The following is an 11,374-nucleotide window of genomic DNA, read 5'->3' as shown; positions in this document are numbered from 1 at the left end:
CTCCAGGTAGTGATTATATGTGCTATAACTGCAATGGATTCTACTCTATCTTGCTCTTTGCCATGGTCGACGCAGACTACACGTTCTTATGGGCAGATATTGGCGGGTTGGGGTCTGCATCCGACGCGCAGGTGTTAAATGACAGTGAACTCGAGGAAGCCATTGAGAATGGCAGCATTGGATTCCCAGATCCGGAGTCTCTCCCCAACGGCAACGACATTCAAGATATTCCCTACTTCATCGTTGGTGATGATGCGTTCTCCCTGAGAACCACCCTGATGAAACCCTACAGTCGCAGAGGCATGACGAGAGAAGAAAGGATCTTCAACTACCGCATTTCGCGTGCCAGGAGGGTCGTGGAAAATGCCTTTGGCATCCTGGCCAATAGGTTCCAAATGATGCTCACCACAATGCAGCACCACCCCTCCACTCTCATCATCACAACATGTGCCCTCCTCCACAACCTGATGAGGACCCGGTACCCAGCACTCCAGGACCGACAGCTGGACGAGGCAGAGAATGCAGACCGTGCAATTGCGCCTGGAGCATGGAGGGAAGGTCGCAGGTCACCGGCTCAAACAGAGCTTCCAGGGAAGGGAAAATGCAGAGGAACCTGCTGAAGCACTGGCTGAACTCGGAAGCAGGCGCCATACCATGGCAGGATGCGATGATCTAGACCAGTCTGTACCGATTGGCGTCCTGCATTATTACATCATTGTACCTAAATATCTATGGCATTTAGTTGATATTTTGCTGATGTTACCCAAATACAAGTATAGTCTATGCGATTCGGAGGCTTTGATGTACGAAGCATTATGCTATGACCAATTTCATGACCAAATTGCCATAAAAGTCTCGTTTTGCTGTTTCACTTTAATGACTAATTTTAAGTAAGATTTAAACCTTTATGTAGGTACCAGAAATGACATCACATCAAGAATTGAGTGATGCATGCATGTTGATGCTGGCTGTTTTTAATATGCTTTGATGACTATGTAACACAAAGTATGTTGCTTGCAACTATGGGTTGATGTACTTACACCATAACTTTATATTTTGAATTTCTTGCAAACACTTAACAGCAAAATATGTAACACAATATATGTTGCTTGCGAACTTCAACTGCGAAGAAAGTCTCTTGTTTACTACAGAATTGTTTAAATTCTGAACTTTTTAAACACTTAACAGCATAGTATGTAACACAAGGTATGTTGCTTGCGAACTTACAAATGCCAAGAAAGTCTCTTTTTTACTTATATCGTGAAATGAAACCACCTAGGCAATGTAACTCCTGCTAGTTGTTACTGACAACTGGAAGCTGAAACTGCCCAGGCTCTTCCTGCAGTGGCTGTTGCTGATGTGGCTGCTGGTATTGGCGCTGCAGGGGAGCCTGGCGGTACTGCCCCATGTAATGAGGCGTTGCAGACCACCAAAGAGAGCTGGGGGCGCCTGGTGTCTCCACATGTTAGGAGGCGGCTGGTACTGCTCTTAGGGTGTCATTTTGGGTGGTGCAGAGTTGCTGGGTCTAACAGGGTTGGTGGCAGTTGGTGCACGGGACAGTGAAGGAGGAGCAGGTTCATCGCCATCATTGGTAGAGGATGAGTCGTCTTCTATATCCACCTTACGGAATATGTCCCAAATTGCAGGCTTCGCGACCTTGTACTTCATCTTGGACACATGGTGAGAAGCGAATCCTTTACAAAGTTGGTAAAGTTACTTCTGCTGGGAAGGGGCCCGGGGCAGGCTCTGCCAGCTGTTTCAGCAGTTGACCAGACTGGATCAGGTTGTCTTGGAGGGTCTGCAGGGTAGGGTTATCCTGCTTCCGCTTCTTGGCTTGTGCAGACGCTGCTTCCCCCTGTGCCGAAGTGTCATCTCCTCTGATCTGCAATAAAAACAATGCATTAGCATCAATAAAATGGAAGAAATAATTAGTTACAAATATATGGAATTAATGACATAATGAAAAATTAGCAATCCCTTCTATATTTACACTTTTCAATGGCTGTGGTTTATGGCGAGTGAGCGGTCGCAAGAACGAGCATGACTTAAGGATAGCCTTTTCCCTCTCCGTGAGATCTTTGACCTCATCCCCACTCTTCTTCCTGTCTAGCCTGGTGAACATATCCTTCATGGAACGCCACCACCCTCTCAGGTAGTCTTCTGTTTTACCGACCTGTTGAGCCTTCTCAATCCATAATGCTTCCTTCATATCAGTGCGTTTGAACAGGATCAGCTTACTGTTCTCTTCAATCCACTCCAGCATGCTCTTCTCCTCTGCGGCTTCAAGGGAATAGCTCGTTCTCTTGACGCGTTGCTTCTTAAAGGTTCCGGTTACACTTTGCGGAGAGGCCTGATGCTCCACCGAGGATCTTGATGGCACCGCAACTTCACCACCACCCTCGTTTTCAAGATCATTACCAGGGGTGACTGAACGGGTGGCACCATGATCAGAGTGGGCAACCTCTTCTGAGGGGGGGGGGGTGCACGGCTTGAGCACCGCTCGCCCCATGTCCCCCACCGCTACCAGCACCACGACCACCACAAGCAGCGTCAGAACCTGGTGTAGTATCAGAAGCATTCAATGCCTCTCTGGGAGGATCAGTAGGGCAATCACGACCACGGCCGGGACGTGTGGATGTTTGTGTACGTGAAGGGCGCCTCATGATGAGTGAATGAAAACTGAGAATGAAAACGAGGCAGCAGGGAATACGCCTGCAATACGCTTGCTCATTACAATATTCGGGAAACGTTAATAAGATTACAGACAATCATCTTAAGTAAAATGCGCTTTCGTTTACAAATATAATACATTACATAACATTACAAATTAAAATATATCATAAAACACAAAAGAGAAGACGTCTGTGCCGCTGTGTCACTCAGTGTATAAGGTACTGCAGACACGACAGATAAGTGAAGTCTGAGCGCAAGTACTATATTCATTACTTGGCATTTAACAGTTCAACTAAAAAAGGAATTGGTGAGTTCTTGTGACGTGCAGACCGACAGAGTGGAACATCAAATTTTTTAGCATTACGTGTACTTCTACCGGAAATGATCTGTCTCAGCGGGGGCAACCAATCACGGAACTCAGAGTTCAGCAGGGATTCTGCAAATGCCCTACAAAGTTCACGACGTCGGTCAGCAAGGGAGCTGAGGTTCAGGGTTGTCAGTGCCATATAATAGCTCGAATACTGTGATCCCAAGATGATTTTACAGGCCCTCGTCTGGATCCGTTCTAGAGTCTTAGATTGTTTAGTGGTCAAGGCCGGATGCCACACGGGCACTGCGTATTCCAGTAAAGGGCGCACGTACACGGTGTAGACAGACACCAGGTCAGGAACTGACACACCGAATCTTTTCAGCCTCCGTACCATGTAGAGTCTCCTATTTGAGGATTTCACCATACTGTCCACTTGCTAGTCCCATTTCAGATTGTTTTGAATCGTCAGGCCGAGAACCTTGATGCATGTCACGGTAAACAGGGTCTGTTCACTGATGATCAGTGGTTCAGGTGGGGGAGGAACCTTAGCGAAACAGATCTGTAGCACTTTGCATTTCTTCGGGTTCAAAGCCATCTTGTGGTCGCTAACCCATGTGCTCAGGTTATCAAGAGTAAGTTGGAGTGTACATGGTTGACGTATCAAGCGAACATCTGCAATGTTCATATCATCCACGTACTTCCATCGGTTAGCCACGTCACGCAGAGCTCCATCAATCAACGCCATAAAGATGACTGGTCCAAGTATAGTTCCTTGTGCTACGCCACAGCTGAGGTTGAGCCAGTCTGAGGATGCGCCCTGGTAGATCACACGCTGCCGTCGGTCAGTCATGAAGTTGCAAATCCACGGGATCACAGCCGGGCGAACACCAAGGTCAAGTAGGGATCGAATAGCAGTTGTGTGATCGACTTTGTCAAAAGCCTTAGACAGATCGGTGGTAACAAGGGTACAGATCGATTTTGACAGTGAAGTGGATTTGTACAAGAAGTCCACCAAGTTCACAAGCGCGTGTGTTGTCGATCTATGCCTCCTGCTACCAAACTGGCGGGGGTCAAGCTTTGGAGAGATGTCCTGTAGTATCCAATTAGTCACAAACCGTTCACAGAGTTTAGACAACATTGCAGTAAGGGAAATGGGCCGGAGTTCATCGATGGATGGTGGACTAGACTTTGGCAGGGGAACTACATTAGCTTCCCTCCATTGACGCGGTACTATGCCTTCCTTGAGTGAGGTGTTGAATAAGTCACAAAGAGGAGTGCTCAGTTCGCACGCGAATTCCTTGAGGATACAGGAAGGGATGTTATCTGGACCGGGACTCTTGTAAGTATTGGTGGCTTGTAGGTGTGAGTACACATCCCAGACCTGAATTTCAGGTAACGGCTGGGCCGGTAGGAATGACGGGATAGATGACAGCTCCAACGGCGGCAATGACTGAGACACCTCCGCGAATTTAGCATTAATAGCGTTTGCAATGGCTGTGTAGTTGTTTTGATCAATACCAGGGGTGCAGATGCGACTGGTTTTCTTGTTCATGTTGCATATTGCTTTGAGTCCATTGTGCCACGCTCTAGGATTGTCCTTCTTGTGGCCTTCAACGTCGATCGTGTAGAATTTGTTTTTAGCATTCCGGATCTCTCTTTGGACTTTATTTCTGTAGAACTTTGACTTGACAGTAGAACCTTCATGCATAAACGATCTCTGTCTCTGTTTTATCAGGTGCTTGATCCTTGGTGTTATCCAAGGTTTGTCACTATGGTGTAATTTGACAGATTTTGTGGGAAAGAACTCGTCGATGGCAGATGTCAATGTGCTGTAGAAGGCATCAGCCTTTTCTTCAGTCGTGTTTGCAGTGTAAACTTCTTCCCAGGAATGGGTGGTTATCCATCTTCCAAAGTGACTTAGATTGGGCTCTCGAATGGGACGAGTGAGCTTCTTTGTGCAGACGTTTTGTTTCAAATTCTCTTGGGCTTTCCAAAGGACACAACTGTGGTCACTAAGACCGATCGGAGGTAGGATTTCCAGGGTTTTGTAGCATTTCCTCATGTTTGTCACGATGAGATCAAGGGTGGCGTTTCCCCTGGTGAAACTCTGGACGACTTGAGAAAGATCTCGGTCTAGGAGAATGTTGTGGATGTCCAGATGATTATAATCCCCAAGAATGGCGATAGCAATGCCCGGAAACTTTGTACGCAATTGATCTGCCGCAGAAATGAGGTGTTCTATGAGCTCCTCTTCGTCCGGTGACTGTGGAGGTGAGTATATGGTGCACACAGCGATAGACGCGATAGAATTATGTAGATATACTTACAAATATTATTACTTAACGCAAGGATGATCTGAAACGAGAAATTATATAAGGTTTTACTTACACATCATTTCCACATAATATAATAGACTGACCCCTTGGCCCAGCAGGAAGCCAGCCTCCCAGTTCTAGCGATGCTTGACAGAGGCCACACGAGTTTATACGAGTTATTTTTTATTTTCATACAATTTTTTTTGTGATTCTAGCATAAAACGATGCTGGCTATTGCATTGTAAAATTCAATGGGTATAATGATTAATTTATATAATAAACCGTGTGATGAGATAGTACCCCATCATCCCCATGAATGTTTTTTTCCAGACTGAATGCAAACACAATTTGCTACATTTGAATCTGCTTTAATGTTGCAAACCCAATACCATGAACCAGCGTTGCGATTCAAGCTTGTTTATCTCCAAAAAGTACTTGACAACATTGTACTATAAAGGATTGAATTGACTATATTGGCGGAAAAGTCTGGTCCATATCGAGCCTGCCTAACGCGTTGAAATATAACGCGGAGTTAAACAAGGGGATGTATTGCCACCTACATTATTTGCATTATATGTTAATGATCTTGCAAAACTGGTAAAGCAATTTGATCTCGGAGTTAAACTAGACGATATAACATTGAGTATTCTACTGTATGCCACGCCCTGTTGGAATGCGGGTATCACAAAAAAACAATCGGACAGCATAGAAAGAATCCAGAAAAGGGCATGCAGAATCATGCTGGGTAGAAGCTATCACTCGTATTCCGAGGCCCTGTCAACTCTTGACCTCCAACGTCTGTCTGAACGGAGACTGACCCTGTGCCGGGCCTTTGCCCTTTCAGCCACAGGGTCTAGGCACGCCCCCTGGCTACCCCCAGTTAGTAACCACTCACACAACATGCAGCTAAGGCAAACACGGCGCTACAAACCACCCATTGGGACAAAAAGATATTTATGCAGTCCTGTCCCCACAATGCTGAACATACTGAATAACCTTGCCATACAGTAGATTTCATTTTATGTTGTTGCACATGATGTAATTGTACTTTTTTATTATTGTCAGTTGTACTTAAGTAATTTGCCAACAGAAGTTGTATGATGTAATTTTAGCATAAGTGTGTATTATTCTAGCGTATAAGTGGTGTTAATGCCTCTCAAGGCACTTTTTATGTATATATATTATGTATTAGTCATGTAGTTTTTAAAAATTTGTAAAAGCTTCTCAATTCAGCCTTTGGCTGCAAAAAGCTTCTAACCTACTGTACAATGTATGTATGTATGAAGTATGTGTTTCTGCAAATAAACCAGTCTATATAAGTATGCAGATGACATTGTTCTTATAGCTGAGACTGATGCCCAACTACAGAAAATATTGGACATTGTATCTAAGTGGTGCTCAGAATGGAGACTGATGATAAACCATGCAAAAACACAAATTATGCATTTTAGAAAACACGGTATTAAACGAAGCACTTATGAATTTATGTTCAGAAAAATGAAACTGGAGTATACAAGTTCATATAGATATCTGGGTCTCCATTTAGATGAGCACCTGACGTTTACCCCCGGTACCACCATACTTGCAGATGCAGCGGGAAGGGCTTTAGGAGGTGTACTAGGCAAAGTTAAGGTCTTAAACCTAGGGTTCCAAACTTATTCTGCACTTTATGATGCATGTGTCTGCCCTATATTAGATTATGCTGCGGGAGTGTGGGGTTTTAAAAAGTACGACAAAAGCATTGTTATTCAAAATAGGGCCATCCGGTGCTTCCTTGGTGTACACCGTTTTGCAGCCACCTCTGCCATAAATGGTGACATGGGCTGGATGCCGTGTGAGGTTAGGTGGAAGGGGGCGATGGTGTCACTCTGGGACAGACTAATGGATATCAGGGGTGCCAGAGTATACAGTGCAATTTTACGGAATACAGTGCAAGTTTACCAGTATACAGTGCAATTTTACGGAATACAGTGCAATCGTATTAGTATACAGTGCAATTTTACGGAATACAATGCAATTGTATTAGTATACAGTGCAATTTTACGGAATACAGTGCAATTTTAATAATGACGTTGAATCACGTGACTTGAACCCTTTCTCTTCAGCTTCAAGATGGCGGACGCCGCTAGACTTACACATTTCTGTCTTTTTCGAGCGAATCCGAAATGATCCTTGTGTAGTAACATGCCCTGTGTGTAGTATGTAGTGATTTGACTAAAGGTCTATCTACGAGAATGGTCAAAGATAGCTTGACAAACACAGAAATGCGTGAGTACGCTCCGTCAGCGGCGTCCCGGAAAACCGGGTCTATTAGTCACGTGATTCAACGTCATTAGTAAAATTGCACTGTATTCCGTAAAATTTCACTGTATACTAGTAAACTTGCACTGTATTCCGTAAAATTGCACTGTATACTAGTAAACTTGCACTGTATTCCGTAAAATTGCACTGTATACTCTGGCACCCCTGGATGCATGAAGTCAGGTTCACTAAGAAGGTTTTCAGATGGGATCTACGTAACAAAGGCCCCTGGAGTACAGATTTATATGAAATATTTTGTTGATCTTATTTCGTCTTACTGTAATTTTCAGTTTGGTTCCCCTCTTTCCTTGCTACGTTTACCTGTTCAGTTTTCTGTTAAGTTGGTTCTGTGTATGTACCAGTCATGTTACAGTTACCTCCTGTTACTTTTATGCATTATCAATATTGGTTGAACCTAAATTATTATTATTTATCATCTTTTTCACATTTGATTTGATTTCTGTACTATGACCAGTACTACTTAACTCCCTGTATTTATTTACTTATATATTATGTTAAGTTATAATTTATATCTGATTCTGACTCTGTACCTTTTGAATTGTTATGATTTTGTAATTGTCGGTGTCTTATAAGCTCATATGGGCTGGGCGACGTATGGTCGCATGGCACGTTAATAAACATTCATTCATTCATTACCTTCGCCAAGAATTGGAGAAGGTTATGTTTTCCTGGCCGTGTGTGTCTGTGTGTTTGTGTCAACAGCATAACTCGAGAAAGCTTGCATAGATTATCTTGATATTTGGTAGGTGGGTAGGTCTTGATAAGAGCTCGAATTGATTAGATTTTGGGCCCCCTGGCGGCTTGTTATGGTACTGCAGCTGAACTTCCAGTTTTGATATCTCATGATCTAGACATAGCCTGGGTACCATCCGGTTTTCGCTGCGCAACGCTCGGATTTTTTCGAGCGTTGCGCAGCGAAAATCCGGATGGTACCCAGGCTTATCTAGACATGCTATGATATTAGGGTGACGAAATTTGGATTGTAGGTAGCTCTTGTGCTAGGGAAGAAGTGACGTTAGTTTGGGCCCCTTTCTCTGGAACTGCAGGGCTATCTGTTTGAAAATATTCAAAAGAGGATTACTCAAGAACCGGTTGACGGATTGTCGTGATTTTTGGTATGTAGGTAGCTTACGTGATGCTTGATATAATTATGTGACAATTATGCAAATATGGATGTGATTTGCATAATTTATGATGAGATTCTATAAATCACCTGCATTCCATGATAGGACTATTGAAGCTTATGACACTGGTAATTGAGAAGGAGAGAAACACAGGCAGATATTGATTATGTAAATGAGGACTTAATTTGCATAATTGATGAGAAAATGTTTTAATTCTGTAATGATAACTGATATGATAACGACTGATATAATTCATGGAAATGAGGATCCCATCTGCACAATCAGGGGGAATAATCTACATCATTTGGCGAAGGTATGAGATCGCGGAACTCTAGTTCATTCATTCATTCATAAAATAGAACTTTCACAACGGAAGTCTCCACGGTCGTCAATAAAAACAAGTTTCCTCAAGCCCACTAAAACTCTGTATCAGGAAATATATCATATTAGGAGTACCATTTTTACATCGTAGCATAGATCCTAGATGCCATCGCCAGCCGACTGGTTGTTTACAAGAAATGCCGAGTGTAAAACACATCTGCCACCCGTAACTCAAAGGGTCCTGTAAAAACTTGCAGAGTACTCGCACTACGAACGCCAGAATGGCTAAAGACGTGATCCTGGCAGATGTGAAATTAAACACCTATCCAGATTTTGATCCAACACGACTTTCATATGGGATATAGAGGAAGATTCAACAGTTTTGACGCACTATCAACTTCACACTTAATCAAGGGCGACATGCAGATTCCCCCAATCTGAAAACGGCTGAAATTTTCACTCATTATGGCGTTACCATTTTCCCAATTTCACTGTCTACCAGGTCTGACCGTCAAACTAGTATAAAATCGTTGTAAAACCATACGGAAATGGATTATACGGAGAGCACATGTTATACACGTCCGACACTTACCGCCATGATGTCCAAGAGACCGGCAGCGGTGATGCAATCAGCTGTGAAAATCGGATGAAATTTCATTCCTCTGGTGGCGGGAAAATCGAGTCCTTAGCAAAGGCGTTGCTAAGGAGCGCGGAGTGATACGCTCTGCAAATAAAAATCGTTCAAAAGGCGTTCGATTCAGTACGTTGCTTGGTGGCTAAGAAGTACACGGCTGCTTAGATGATACGCCTGTTCTTTTGCATCAATCACCGCTCGTTTACCTGGCTTTGGTCGACCGGATAGACTTCCGTCTTCCGAAAGCCTGTCTTAATCACTCAGATAGTCAAGCTTTTCTCTTGAGCAACTTTGTGTATACCGGGAAAGGCCTGACCAAATCGATGTCATTGTAGACATCCTCGAACTTGGCTTTTATTCTACCGAACGGACCCCCTGACGCATCGAGCGGCTGCAAGAAGTGTGTGCAGTGGGGCGGTAGCATGATGATGTCGTATTGTACAGCAAAGTCTACTGTTTGGTGTGTGATATGAGTGCTGTGTTGGTCCTTCAAGAGTATCATCTGTCTCTCAGGAGAACAGAATCGGATGAAGCGTAGTTATCTAGCCACTATTATACAAACAAAGAAGATTCTGTGAAGCCCGGTTGTGTCGTGGAGTACAAGGCATTATCAGGGCCCTCAAGCTTGTAAGTTGTGTTGGGGAAGGCTCTAGAAAAAAAGATCAGGGGTGGTATGGAGGCGCCGTCGGCAGCCACGCATTCTAATACTGAGAGGTGATCTCTGGTNGTTAAATCAATGATTTTTTAAAATTTCGCTCAGAAAGACGATTATTTTCGGGTTTCCGAGCACAAGTCATATCACGTTTTTAGGCAAACATCGTTCAAACCTGGCTACGTATATTACCCCAGATCCCCGATTTTTATATTTTTCGCAGACTAGGAATAAGACAAAAAATTCGTGTTTTAGGGATTTTTTAATTTCTGATTTTAAGTCTAGTTTTTGTCGACATATTGGTGAAAAAATGGCATTTTTTGACATTTTTCTCACTAAATTACCCAAAATTCAAAATTGAGGCCATTTTTCAAAAATCCCTAAAACACGATTTTCGGGACAACCGTTACGATCATTTTGAGCCGTAAATGGGGTATGTTTGACTCTCCATGTTTCCAGGTTTGAACGAGTTTTGGAGACATGTCATATCGCCAGAAAGTGTGCATTGTGTTATTCATACTGGCGTAAAGAATCATTACAGTATTCAAGGTCACTCAAGGATACGACAGTAGCTTCGCTACCTGTTACATGTCCACCAAAAATAATAGCGGACATGTACTGTCCAGGAAACTGTTTGTATCTATAGAAAGTGTTGTTTTTTATCTGTTGCAATGCACGGAGGCAGAAAGGCTTGTTTTGTCCGCTTTATAGTAAATGACCGCAGGTGACCCCGAAATAGAACGCGGGTTCGATTCGAATTCCCCAGATCGAACACGATCGAACACAGTTCGGGTTCTATGACATGTGGGAACTTTGCAGCCCAGATTTTACCACCGTGAAAGGCAGATGAGGTGGCATCCTCTAGTCATAAGGTGGTGCCATTTTCACTTCAACGCCAAGTATGATGCTTGGTCAAAGTAAGGTTTCCTGCGACGTCTGGGCGTACACTTAGAGACTACAAGAACTTCTCATCAGCTCAGAGTGGTTGGCAACCCTCAACAATAACACGTATAAAAGACATTC

Source organism: Branchiostoma belcheri, unplaced genomic scaffold, assembly GCF_001625305.1.
Source record: "Branchiostoma belcheri isolate BF01 breed outbred unplaced genomic scaffold, Haploidv18h27 scaffold170, whole genome shotgun sequence".
Lineage (NCBI taxonomy): Eukaryota > Metazoa > Chordata > Leptocardii > Amphioxiformes > Branchiostomatidae > Branchiostoma > Branchiostoma belcheri.
This window is presented reverse-complemented; position numbering follows the sequence as displayed.